This window comes from Gorilla gorilla, chromosome 6 (assembly GCF_029281585.2).
Source record: "Gorilla gorilla gorilla isolate KB3781 chromosome 6, NHGRI_mGorGor1-v2.1_pri, whole genome shotgun sequence".
Lineage (NCBI taxonomy): Eukaryota > Metazoa > Chordata > Mammalia > Primates > Hominidae > Gorilla > Gorilla gorilla.
Window position 1 is genome coordinate 51,005,681 of NC_073230.2, and position 13,931 is coordinate 51,019,611.

General features: G+C 48.7%; 1 protein-coding gene across 7 annotated transcripts in view; it reads right to left on the minus strand.

The window, feature by feature from the left end:
• Window positions 1-13,931, minus strand: part of SUGCT (succinyl-CoA:glutarate-CoA transferase) — a 732,345-nt gene that overhangs the window by 699,578 nt on the left and 18,836 nt on the right. The window lies entirely within an intron of this gene.

Below are 13,931 nucleotides of genomic sequence, written 5' to 3' on the forward strand. Positions count from 1 at the left end.
TTATCTATAATAGTTAGCATGATGTTTCCTTTCCAGCATGTGTCTGCAGTCACGGAAGAAGCTCTGTTCCTAACAACCTAGTTTGATAGGAAATTTTAGGAGTGGAGGGTACCTGGAAAATTAGTATCCACTGGAAGACATTCCAGGGAAATAATAATTTGGGAGTCAGCAGGCAATAATTGTTTTCAATTTCTAGGTTCATGGGAAATAAGAAATGAGGTTCGTGGAAAAGGAGAGTAAAAGATCTTCATGGACTCAAGGAGGCTTCAATTCTGTTCATCATGGAAATTCATGAGTATGTATTGATGGATTAATTATTGTCTCATCATCATCCACTTTATTCCTCTTTAACACAATCACTCACAAAAGAATCACATCGAGATGATAATTTTTAATTAGATTTCTTTTTCTGAAATCTCTGGAGGCAGAGGGGACATGAATTTTCAGCATCAAATGTTTATGCATAATAAAAAATAAAATAGAAATTCACCTTCCAATTCAACTAATTAATATTAATTTTCTGAAGCCTCTGTTACATTAATAAAGTAAATAAAGAGACACAACAAAAACAGAAAAAAAAAATCCTCAACTTTTGCAATTAATTTCCATGTTTTCTCTTTACATAAACAATTCAGGCTGGGCGCAGTGGCTCATGCCTGTAATCCCAGCACTTTGGGAGGCCAAGGCAGGCAGATCACAAGGTCAGCAGTTCGAGACCAGCTTGGCCAATATGGTGAAACCTCATCTCTATTAAAAATACAAAAAAATTAGCTGGGCATGGTGGAAGGTGCCTGTAGTCCCTGCTACTTGGGAGGCTGAGGCAGGAGAATCGCTTGAACCCAGGAGGAGAAGGTTGCAGTGAGCAAGCCAATATTGCGCCACTGCACTCCAGTCTGCATGACAGAACAAGACTCCGTCTCAAAAGAAAAAAAAAAATTCAAGGGTCAGGCATGGTGGCTCACGCCTATAATCCCAGGACTTTGGGGGGCCGAGGTGGACAGATCGCCTGAGGCCAGGAGTTCGAGACCATCCTGGCCAACTAGTGAAACCCCATCTCTACTAAAATACAAAAATTAACTGGGTGTGGTGGTGCATGCCTGCAGTCCCAGCTATCTGGGAGACTGAGGCAGGAGAATTGCTCAAACCCAGGACGTGGAGACTGCAGTGAGCTGAGATCACGCCACTGCCCTTCAGTCTGGGTGACAGAGCTAGACTCTGTCTAAAAAAAAAAAAAAAAAAAAAAAAAATTCAATTCAAAAAATTAAGAAAATAGAGCTAAAGAAAATTGACAAAATTGAAATCACTCATTTTTTAATCATTTAAAGGTAATAATTGGTAGTGTTTTGGGTATAAATCCTTTCAGAGATAGACAAGTGGGTGGCTGCATACACAGATGCACCATTTTTGTTCAAAAAAATCTAATCTGTGCTAGATATTATATAATAACCTGCTTTTTTTTTTTTTCCTGAGACAGAGTCTCGCTCTATCACCCAGGCTGGAGTGCAGTGGCGCGATCTCAGCTCACTGCATCCTCCACCTCCACAGTTCAAGTGTTTCTCCTGCCTCAGCCTCCTGAGTAGCTGGGACTACAGGTGCGCGCCACCACGCCCGGCTAATTTTTTGTATTTATAGTAGAGATGGGGTTTCACCGTGTTAGCCAGGATGGTCTTGATCTCCTGACCTTGTGATCTGCCCACCTCGACCTCCCAAAGTGCTGGGATTACAGGTGTGAGCAACTATGCCCAGCCAACACTACTTTTTAAATAAAAGCTTGAGAAATTTGCAGAAAGTATAGTACAAAAAGGCCAGAAAAAGAACTTTTGAATCATGGTTAAAGCATGTCACAACCAAAGTACAACTCAGTGCTAATCCCACATCTCACTGCTCTTCCACATTTTCCAGCTTCTCTTGCAATTATGTTGGAGTCAAATGACTTGGATCTTGCCAGTGAAACACAGGCAAAAATAATAAAAGCCATTTCCAACTCTGACCTTTAAAAACACCCCATGAAATCCTCCAGGCCTCTACTCTCCTTAGAGCCCACAAATTTCAAATAGTGTAGCTACACATGTAAGATGTTTTTATTGTATTGAGCGACTGAGATTGGGCTAATTTGTACTGCAGCACAACCCCGCCAGTCCTGCCCAATAAAGATGCCAGGCATCAGAGGCAGCATGAGTTCTGAATGAGTTCACACCATCAACAACTAGGATGTCTATTTCAGGGTAGACTGTTTCACTGTCCTTTTAGTGGCAATCTTCAAATTGGAATATGTGAAGAATTCCCTAACGGCTGGGCGAGGTGACTCACACCTGTAATCCCAATATTTGGAAGGCCAAGGTGGGAGCATCACTTGAGCCCTGGAGTTTGAGACCAACCAGCACAACATAGCAAGATGCCATCTTTGCCAAATAAAAATAAAAAGTAAAAAAGTCAGCTGGGAATGATGGTGCATGCCTGTGGTCCCAGCTACTCAGGAGGCTGACGTGGAAGGATCACTTGAGCCCAGCAGGTCAAGGCTGCAATGAGCTATGATGGCATCACTGCACTCCAGCCTGGGCAACAGAGGAAGACCCTGTCTAACAAAAAAGGAAAATACTTGCCTAAGGGATGCATGAATCATTTCAGTAAATCAATTTCCAGATCTTCAACTTCCATAGATATTCTTTCCTACAATTGATCAACCTGTAAGTAAGCCTTCTTTCACAATAAGCCTTCTCCTACAAGGCAAAGGAAAGCAGATTCCTAACATATCCCAGATCTTATTCTCACCTTGGTTTACAGTATAAAATTTACATAAGCGATGACAACTTTAAAATATCAACTTAAAATACGCAAATAATTCCTTTTCAAATCATTTAGGATTTGAAAATCACTTCACGGCCGGGCGCGGTAGCTCACGCCTGTAATCCCAGAGCTTTGGGAGGCCGAGGCAGGCGGATCACGAGGTCAGGAGATCGAGACCATCCTGCCCAACATGGTGAAACCCCGTCTCTACTAAAAATACAAAAAATTAGCTGGGCATGGTGGCGGGCGCCTGTAATCCCAGCTACTTGGGAGGCTGAGGCAGGAGAATGGCTTGAACCCGGGAGGCGGAGGTTGCAATGAGCCAAGATCGCGCCACTGCACTCCAGCCTGGTGACAGAGCAAGAGTCTGTCTCAAAAAAATAAAAAAGAAAATCACCTCAAATTGGTACGTGAAAGGGTACAAAATGGTACCAATTTATAGATTTTATAAATCAATCTACAGTTATAGAATGCACAACCAAAAGTCAACAAGTCAAAGGAAAAAACTTAGGTGTTCAGGCTTCTTTAACGGGCCATCCTGAAGTTAGCTGTCCAGAGGATTAGAAGGGATTGAACCAGAAACTGGAGGGGAAATGATCACTGCAAATTACTATTCAACATAAGAATGCTCACAAACCCAAAAGATCCCTGGAATTTCTCAACATTGGTGACGTGATTCTCCTACGGAGAAGACTGACCAAAAGGAAGACTTTAGTGCAAATAAGAAAAATGCATCCCATCCAGGGGAAAACTGGCAAAGTAGTGACCATTCTAGGTTGGTTGATCAAACAACTTCATAGGTACTTAAGGAGAATTACAATTGTCACAGCAAAGAAAATATGCATGGGGTGGATGAAGACAGTGGGGTGTTGCAGTGTTAGAGTGTGAATACGAAGAGCCTCTTGACACAAAAAAATATATAGAGAGCCCATTCCATGGAATATTTTAGATATTTAACACGGAGGAATAGAATGGAAAGGAAGAGGCAGCTTGGAAGAAACGTGGGGGCGATACATATGTGAGAGATTTGTTTTATGATTTGGTTTTGTTTTTAACAGCTTCCAGTGAGCAACTCTGAAGAGCAAGAGAAATGTCTGGAGAGAAGTTTAGAAATTTCTATGTGCTGGACTAAGGAATCTTCCCAGAGACTTCTCTTCAGGTAGTCAAGGTAAAAATTAGTCTTTAGTGCTTTCAGAGTTTTTGGAGATAGAGAAGGGGAAGCAAAGAACTTGCTTCCAATGACAGAGGTAGGCTTTAAAGTGGCCTAGCCATATTCATGTTATGAATTCCTTAATACTCTTAATACATATTATCAAACCATCCACCAAAAAGGGTATATATAATATTATATATATGTGTGTGTGTGTATATATCAGTATGCTATGAAAATCATGTTCTCTATCATCTTCCATAACTCTAAACATAATCTCCTGAGTTTGTGGAGTTTTTGTTTGTTTGCTGCAACCTAACAGTTAAAAATTTGCATGTCACTATTATTTTAATTTGTACTTATTTAATGACTTCTGAAATTGAACATCTTTTAAATCTGCTCTTTTTATATCTTCTCTTTTTTTTTTTTTTTTTTTTTTTTTTTTTTTTTTAAATTTTTTTTTATTGATCATTCTTGGGTGTTTCTCGCAGAGGGGGATTTGGCAGGGTTACAGGACAATAGTGGAGGGAAGGTCGGCAGATAAGCAAGTGAACAAAGTTCTCTGGTTTTCCTAGGCAGAGGACCCTGCGGCCTTCCGCAGTGTTTGTGTCCCTGGGTACTTGAGATTAGGGAGTGGTGATGGCTCTTAACGAGCATGCTGCCTTCAAGCATCTGTTTAACAAAGCACATCTTGCACCGCCCTTAATCCATTCAACCCTGAGTGGATACAGCACATGTTTCAGAGAGCACAGGGTTGGGGGTAGGGTCACAGATCAACAGGATCCCAAGGCAGAAGAATTTTTTCTTAGTACAGAACAAAATGAAAAGTCTCCCATGTCTACCTCTTTCCACACAGACACGGCAACCATCCAATTTCTCAATCTTTTCCCCACCTTTCCCCCCTTTCCATTCCACAAAACCGCCATTGTCATCATGACCCGTTCTCAATGAGCTGTTGGGTACACCTCCAAGACGGGGTGGTGGCCGGGCAGAGGGGCTCCTCACTTCCCAGTAGGGGCGGCCGGGCAGAGGTGCCCCTCACCTCCCGGACGGGGCGGCTGGCCGGGCAGGGAGCTGACCACCCCCACCTCCCTCCTGGACGGGGCGGCTGGCCGGGCAGAGGGGCTCCTCACTTCCCAGTAGGGGCGGCCGGGCAGAGGCGCCCCTCACCTCCCGGATGGGGCGGCTGGCCAGGCGGGGGGCCGAACCCCCACCACCCTCCCGGACAGGGCGGCAGGCTGGGCGGTGGGCTGACCCCCCCACCTCCCTCCCGGACGGGGTGGCTGGCCAGGCGGGGGGCTGACCCCCCACCTCCCTCCCCGACAGGGCGGCAAGCTGGGCGGTGGGCTGACCCCCCCACCTCCCTCCCCGACGGGGCGGCTGGCCGGGCTGAGGGGCTCCTCACTTCCCAGTAGGGGCGGCCGGGCAGAGGCGCCCCTCATCTCCCGGACGGGGCGGCTGGCCGGGTGGGGGGCTGACCCCCCCACCTCCCTCCCGGACGGGGCGGCTGGCCGGGCGGGGGGCTGACCCCCCCCCACCTCCCTCCCGGACAGGGCGGCTGGCCGGGCGGGGGGCTGACCCCCCCACCTCCCTCCCGGACGGAGCGGCTGGCCGGGCAGAGGGGCTCCTCACTTCCCAGTAGGGGCGGCCGGGCAGAGGTGCCCCTCACCTCCCGGACGGGGCGGCTGGCCAGGTGGGGGGCTAACCCCCCCACCTCCCTCCCGGACGGGGCGGCTGGCCGGGCGGGGGGTTGACCCCCCACCTCCGTCCCGGACGGAGCGGCTGGCCGATGAGAGGGGCTCCTCGCTTCCCAGTAGGGGCGGCCGGGCAGAGGCGCCCCTCACCTCTCGGACCGGGTGGCCGGCCAGGCGGGGGGCCGAACCCCCACCTCCCTCCTGGACAGGGCGGCAGGCTGGGCGGTGGGCTAACCCCCCCACCTCCCTCCTGGACGGGGCGGCTGGCCGGGCGGGGGGCTGACCCCCCCACCTCCCTCCCGGACGGGGCGGCTGGCCGGGCGGGGGGCTGACCCCCCCACCTCCCTCCCGGACGGAGCGGCTGGCCGGGCAGAGGGGCTCCTCACTTCCCAGTAGGGGCTGCCGGGCAGAGGCGCCCCTCACCTCCCGGACGGGGCGGCTGGCCAGGTGGGGGGCTAACCCCCCACCTCCCTCCCGGACGGGGCGGCTGGCCGGGCGAGGGGGCTCCTCACTTCCCAGTAGGGGCGGCCGGGCAGAGGTGCCCCTCACCTCCCGGACGGGGCGGCTGGCCAGGTGGGGGGCTAACCCCCCCACCTCCCTCCCGGACGGGGCGGCTGGCGGGGTGGGGGGTTGACCCCCCCACCTCCCTTCCGGACGGGGTGGCTGGCCGGGCGGGGGGCTGACCCCCCCACCTCCCTCCCGGACGGAGCGGCTGGCCGATCAGAGGGGCTCCTCACTTCCCAGTAGGGGCGGCCGGGCAGAGGCGCCCCTCACCTCTCGGACCGGGTGGCCGGCCAGGCGGGGGTCCGAACCCCCACCTCCCTCCTGGACAGGGCGGCAGGCTGGGCGGTGGGCTAACCCCCCCACCTCCCTCCCGGACGGGGCGGCTGGCCGGACGGGGCGGCTTGCCGGGCGGGGGGCTGGCCCCCCCACCTCCCTCCCGGACGGGGCGGCTGGCCGGGCGGCGGGCTGGCCCCCCCACCTCCCTCCCGGACGGGGCGGCTGGCCGGACGGGGCGGCTTGCCGGGCGGGGGGCTGACCCCCCCACCTCCCTCCCGGACGAGGTGGCTGCCGGGCGGAGATGCTCCTCACTTCCCAGACGGGGTGGCTGCCGGGCGGAGGGGCTCCTCACTTCTCAGGCGGGGCGGCTGCCGGGCGGAGGGGCTCCTCACTTCTCGGGCGGGGCGGTTGCCAGGCAGAGGGTCTCCTCACTTCTCAGACGGGGCGGCCGGGCAGAGACGCTCTTCACATCCTGGACGGGGCGGCAGGGCAGAGGTGCTCCCCACATCTCAGATGATGGGTGGCCGGGCAGAGCCGCTCCTCACTTCCCAGATGTGATGGCGGCCGGGAAGAGGCGCTCCTTGTTTCCTAGATGGGATGGCGGCCGGGCAGAGAGGCTCCTCACTTTCCAGACTGGGCAGCCAGGCAGAGGGGCTCCTCACTTTCCAGACTGGGCAGCCAGGCAGAGGGGCTCCTCACATCCCGGACGATGGGCGGCCAGGCGGAGACGCTCCTCACTTCCCAGACGGGGCGGCAGCCGGGCAGAGGCTGCAATCTCGGCACTTTGGGAGGCCAAGGCAGGCGGCTGGGAGGTGGTTGTAGCGGGCCGATATCACGCCACTGCACTCCAGCCTGGGCACCATTGAGCACTGAGTTAACCAGACTCTGTCTGCAGTCCCGGCACCTCGGGAGGCCGAGGCTGGCTGATCACTCGCGGTTAGGAGCTGGAGACCAGCCCGGCCAACGCAGCGAAACCCCGTCTCCACCAAAAAAATACGAAAACCAGTCAGGCGGGGCGGCGCGCGCCTGCAATCGCAGGCACTCGGCAGGCTGAGGCAGGAGAATCAGGCAGGGAGGTTGCAGTGAGCTGAGATGGCAGCAGTACCGTCCAGCTTCGGCTCGGCATCAGAGGGAGACCGTGGAAAGAGGGGAGAGGGAGAGGGAGAGGGAGAGGGAGAGGGAGAGGGAGAGGGAGAGGGAGAGGGAGAGGGAGAGGGAGAGGGAGAGGGAGAGTGAGAGTGAGAGGGAGAGGGAGAGGGAGAGGGAGAGGGAGAGGGAGAGGGAGAGAGCTATATCTTCTCTTATAAATTATTCTTGATGTTGGTCCATATTTCTACATGCACATTTATCTTTTTCTTATAGGTTTATATGAATTATACATACACTAAGAATATTAATCTTTTATCAGTCATATTTAGTAAAGGTAATTTTTCCCTATCTGCTCTTCACTTTTCAAAGGTGTTTTAAGATTTCATATTTTTAAAAAATCATTTCATCTGGGCATGGTGGCTCATGCCTGTAATCCCAGCACTTTAGGAAGCCAAGGAGGGTGGATCACCTGAGGTCAGGAGCTTGAGACCAGCCTGACCAACATGGTGAAACCCCGTCTCTACTAAAAACACAAAAATTAGCCGGGCATGGTGGCGCATGCCTGTAATCCCAGCTACTTGGGAGGCTGAGGCAGAAGAATCGCTTGAACCCGGGAGCAAGAGGTTGCAGTGAGCTGAGATCATACCACTGCACTCCATCCTGGGCGACAAAGCGGGTCTCCATCCCAAAAAAAAAGAAAAAAATTATTTTATGGTTTCTGCCTTTGGAATTGTTTCAGGGTTTCCCAAGACCACACATATTTTCAGTGATTTGCTAGGAGGATCCACAGGACCTAACCATCTGGTTGTATACAGAGCTAAGGTTTACTACAGCAAAATGACATATGACAGGACCAACAAGAGGAAAAGACACAGGTAGAGATGGAAAAAATTCATGCCATGCAGAGGCTGCTTATGTTCTTTTGCTCTCATGGAAGGCCATATCAAGCATGCTTCTTTCTCCAGCAACAACAAAAAATAGATATAGAAACACACAAAGTTTCTGCCCAGGGAAACCCATTAGAGACTCAGAACCTAGGTTTTCACTGAAGACTATTTACATAGGCACTCTCTGCATACCATGTAGCACAATTCCAGACTCCCTCCCAGAAGAAAGGTAGGTGTTTACCATTGTTGAGGCACAGAAACCACACCCAAAAATGTAGGCATCACAGCAGCCTCAGAAGCCAAAGTTTTTCTCTGACCTCCTGCCTTCCTATCTCTCAGTCCCATGCTCCTCTGAGGATAGCTATAAAAACTAGAATCCGGCCAGGCACGGTGGCTCACACCTGTAATTCCAGCACTTTGGGAGGCCGAGGTGGGCAGATAACAAGGTCAGGAGATCGAGACCATCCTGGCCAACATGGTGAATCCTCGTCTCTACTAAAATAAGAAAAATTAGCCAGGGGTGGTGGTGCGTGCCTGTAGTCCCAGCTACTCGGGAGGCTGAGGCAGGGGAATCGCTTGAACCCAGGAGGCAGAGATTGTAGTGAGCCAATATCAAATCACTGCACTCCAGCCTGGCAACAGAGCGAGACTCAGTCTCAAAACAAACAAACAACGACAACAATAAAAAAAAACTAGAATCCCTCTTCCCTAAGAAGGGTCACAGAAACCAGACCTCTTTTCGCCAATGCCAGCCACAAAACCTAAAAATACTACTCCAATTGTCTCTCTGCCATATCTGTGTAAAAACCGGACATAAAGAAATTATCTGGCCAGGCGTGGTGGCTCACACCTATAATCCCAGCACTTTGGGAGGCCAAGGCAGGCGGATCACTTGAGCACAGGAATTGGAGACCAGCCTCAGCAATATGAGGAAACCCTGTCTCTATAAAAAAAATACAAAAAAATTAGTCAAGCCTGGTGGCACATGCCTGTAATCCCAGCTACTCAGCAGGCTGAGGTAGGAGGATCACTTGAGCCAGTGAGGTCAAGGCTGCAATGAGCTGTGATCATGCCACTGCACTTCATCCTAGGCAATAGAGCCAGACCCTGTCTCAAGAAATACAATTTTAAAAAGAGATCTCTATTTTTCCTTGCTTTCTGTTTTCCTAAATATTTCACATTTTTTGCAAAATGTATCCATCATTTTAACAATTGAAAAAATACAAATATGTAAATGCTAGGGACATAAAAATTTTATTTACTCATTTTATTTATTTATTTTACTTATTTATTTATTTGAGACAGACTCTCACTCTGTCACCCAGGCTGGAGTGCAGTGGCACAATCTCAGCTCACTGCAACCTCTGCCCCCCGGGTTCAAGCAATTCTCCTGTCTCAGCCTCCCAAGTAGTTCGGCCTACAGGCACATGCCACCACGCCCGGCTAATTTTTGTATTTTTAGTAGAGATGGGTTTCACTATGTTGGTCAGGCTGGTCTCGAACTTCTGACCTCAGGTGATCTGCCTGCCTCGGCCTCCCAAAGTGCTGGGATTACAGGCGTGAGCCACCACACTCAGCCATATTTACTCATTTTTAAATAAACTTTTAGTCTTTGTATCTGGAAAACAATATTCATACTCTATGTTTCTTCATATAGAAATAATCTGTCAGCAATTTTATTATTTTCGGTGAAAAACTTTTATAAGCATAACTTAATGCATTAATACCTGTGTTACACTTGGGTGAGGAATATTAGTCTACAAAGAAGTAACTATGTATAAAACATTTCTCTTGTGCTTGACTACCTTGCATAATTGGAAATGAAAATATCACATTTTTTTTTTTTTGGATACAGAGTCTTGCTCTGTCACCCAGGCTGGAGTGCAGTGGTACGCTCTCAGCTCACTGCAACCTCCACCTCCCGGGTTCAATCTCCTGCCTCAGCCTCCCGAGTAGCTGGGATTACAGACACGCACAACCATACCTGGCTAATTTTTGTATTTTTAATAAAGTCGGGATTCCACCATGTTGGCCAGGCTGGTCTTGAACTCTTGACCTCGTGATCTGCCTGCCTCGGCCTCCCAAAGTGCTGGCATTACAGGCGTGAGCAACTGTGCCTGGCCCCAAAATACCACATTTTAATGAAGCAGTAGAATTTGACTCTCAGAAACCCTTGAAAACAAACCACTTCTAATTCTCCCTTTATCAATGAGATCATTATTTAAGTGACAGTTAAGCAATCTACTGTGTTCAGTGCAGGTCTAACCCTATCAACGAGTGAGCTAATCATATCCTACAGAAGCACTTATTTTTCCACTATTAGTAGCCTTTAACATGAAACAGCTAACAATAAGCACCTCTATAAGGAAAACTGATATAATCTGAAAAGTTTTAGGAATACTAAGGTAAAGCTTAAACCTGAAGTATACATACAATCATTTCTGTACAGAGAAATTATTAAGTATATTCTCCTAAGAAGTGTTTTACATTAAAAATATTTAAGTTTTTAATCTCTATATTGATTCATTCTTGTAACCTGAAAGTAAACACAAAGTTTCTGGAGCAGAGATCAGAGTTATTATTACTTAAGTCAAGACATACATCATTTTCCCATACCTAATACCCCATAGACAATGCAATGAAAACCCATTGATAGGTAAGGGTTGAACCACAGGAGAAGAATCACAAAATTTTGAATCTGTAAGTTTGTACAGGATAACTGCCCAGCTGCCACCTTCGCCTGAGAAAGTGAAAGAAAGCAATCTACCTATGGTAAGCAAATTCTCCTTGGGAAGAAAAGGGGAAGATCCCTGGGATCTTACCCTTTGGAACATAAATAAATGTCTCCAGGAGAAGGTAAAATAAGCGTTACTGGGTTTACAATCTTGGGAATGCCTCCAACGCTCTGGGTTTTATATCCCTTAAGTCATCTTTTAACTTCCAAGGCTTGTCTTTTAACCCAGGTTCTACTTTTCTATGCTCAGAAAACCCTGACCATGCAGAAACATGAAAATATTTACCCTTTTTTTTTTTTTTTTTGAGACAGTCTTGCTCTGTCACCCAGGCTGAAGTACAGTGGTGCCATCTCGGCTCACTGCAAGCTCTGCCTCCCGAGTTCAAGCGATTCTCGTACCTCAGCCTCTGAGTAGCTGGGTTTACAGATGTGTGCCAACATGCCCGGCTAATTTCTGTATTTTTAGTAGAGATGGGGGTTTCACCACGTTGGCCAGGCTGGTCTCGAACTCCTGACCTCAAGTAAAACACCATGCCCAGCCAATATTTACTTCTTAATAACACATAGTGAAACTAACCAACGATTTCTATTTGTAGCACTGGTTAATACCTGACATCTACCTAAAATAGTGGCTTTCAAACCCTTTCTGCAGAGCCTTGGGAATTCCTCAGAGGTGCCACCAGGAGCAACCACCTCAGAGGTGGTGAAGGGGTAGGAGTGTAGTTAAAATAGGAGTACAGAGTGAGCAGGGCTCTGGGACTCCAATTTCTCCTTTGAATACAGCCCATTTGCTCTTATATATTGGGCTTCCAAGCGTAGTTTTTTAAGACAAGGCACTAAAAATCTTCTATTTTTTTGAGGCAGAGTCTCACTCTGTCGCCCAGGCTGGAGTGCAGTACTGTGATCTCGGTTCACTGCAAGCTCCACCTCCCGGGTTCAAGCCATTCTCCTGCCTCAGCCTCCTGAGTACCTGCGACTACAGGTGCCCTTCACCACGCCGGGCTAATTTTTTGTATTTTTAGTAGAGACAGGGTTTCACTGTGTTAGCCAGGATGCTCTCGATCTCCTGACCTCATGATCCGCCCGCCTTGGCCTTCCAAAGTTCTGGGATTATAGGTGTGAGCCACCACGCCCAGTCAGCACTAAAAATCTTAGGTATCCTAGACAAGGCACAGTGGCTCACACCTGTAATCCCAACACTTTGGTAGGCGGAGGCAGGTGGATCACTTCAGGTCAGGAGTTCGAGACCAGCCTGGCCAACATGGTGAAACCGCGTCCCTACTAAAAACACAAAAATTAGCCGGGCATGGTGGCGCACACCTGTGATCCCAGATACTCAGAAGCTGAGGCAGGAGAATTGCTTGAACCCAGGAGGTGGAGGTTGCAGTGAGCCAGGATTGTGCTGCTGCACTCTAGCCTGGGCTACAGAGGGAGACTCTATCTCAAAAAAAAAAAAAAAAAAAAAAAAAAAAAATCTTAGGTATCCTAAGTAAAAATCCTCAGCCTCACAGAAATAGACAAGGTCCCATTTACATTTATACTTAAATTTTCTTGTCTTGTTACCCTTACTTGCATTAAAGCAGAACTTCTAAACACACACCACCACATCATTAATAACCAATTATTAACAATAATAACCAATTATTTATGGGGCTCCCCAAGAGGCTTGGGTGCTCAAATGTTCCTTGATGGTTTTTTTGTCTGATGATGTCTTCTGTATACAATGTCACTTGAAGATAGCCCCTAGCCACTGGAAGCATATTTCCTAAAAGCACTGCCTTATCCAGGATCTTGTCTTCTAATGTTGGGCCTCCTTCAACAGTGCTACAAGGATATTTTTGTGGGAACCATACCTATGTTGCTCACAAAAACAAGCAGTGTCCTTTTCCCTTAGCTCAGAGGACAGCCACCATAAGCTCACATGCATCATCCCAGTTCTTCATTTGTCCTTTTTTTTTTTTTTTCCACTGGAAGAAAACATTTCCTTTAATTTGCTTTGTGGGTCCCACACCTCAAATACCAATGTGTCTGCTATTTTTCTTTTTTTTTTGAGACGGGGTCTCGCCCTGTTGCCCAGGCTGGAGTGCAGTGGCGCAATCTTGGCTCACTGCAACCTCCGCCTCCCAGGTTCAAGTGATTCTCCTGTCTCAGCCTCCCAAGTAGCTGGAATTACAGGCATGCGCCACTACACCCAGCTAATTTTTTTATTTTTAGTAGAGACGGGGTTTCCCATGTTGGCGAGGCTGGTCTCCAACTCCTGACCTCAGGTGATCACCCACCTCGGCCTCCCAAAGTTATGGGATTACAGGCGTGAGCCACCATGCCCTGCCTCTGCTGTTTACAAATAGTAATGCTCTATGCTACTACTAACAGTATTTTTGCAATCCCTTTGATAAATCCTAGTCCTCTATTTTAGTTCTGAATAACAGATGCATATTAATCTGAATAACAGATGTGCATTTTAATTTTTAAGGCAGATGGTAAACTTTCCTATAGGACTTGTGAGATTTCATCTTATGGGGCAAACATTGTTCACAAAATGCAATACTTCACTTCTAGAGTTAAAGAATTTGAGCAACTGAATAGCACAAATACGTAGGCAATGAAATGTGGCCTAAGATGTAATTATGTTCTCTGCCTTTCCTTTAGGCCAGAGTAGCTTTCCACTTGGCACAATAGAAAACAGGCTGTAAAGCCTGAAAATAGGTCAGGTGTTGTGGCTCACACCTGTAATCCCAAAACTTTGGGAGGATTGCTTGAGCCCAGGAGTTCAAGACCAGCCTGGGCAACATGGTGAGACCACTATCTCT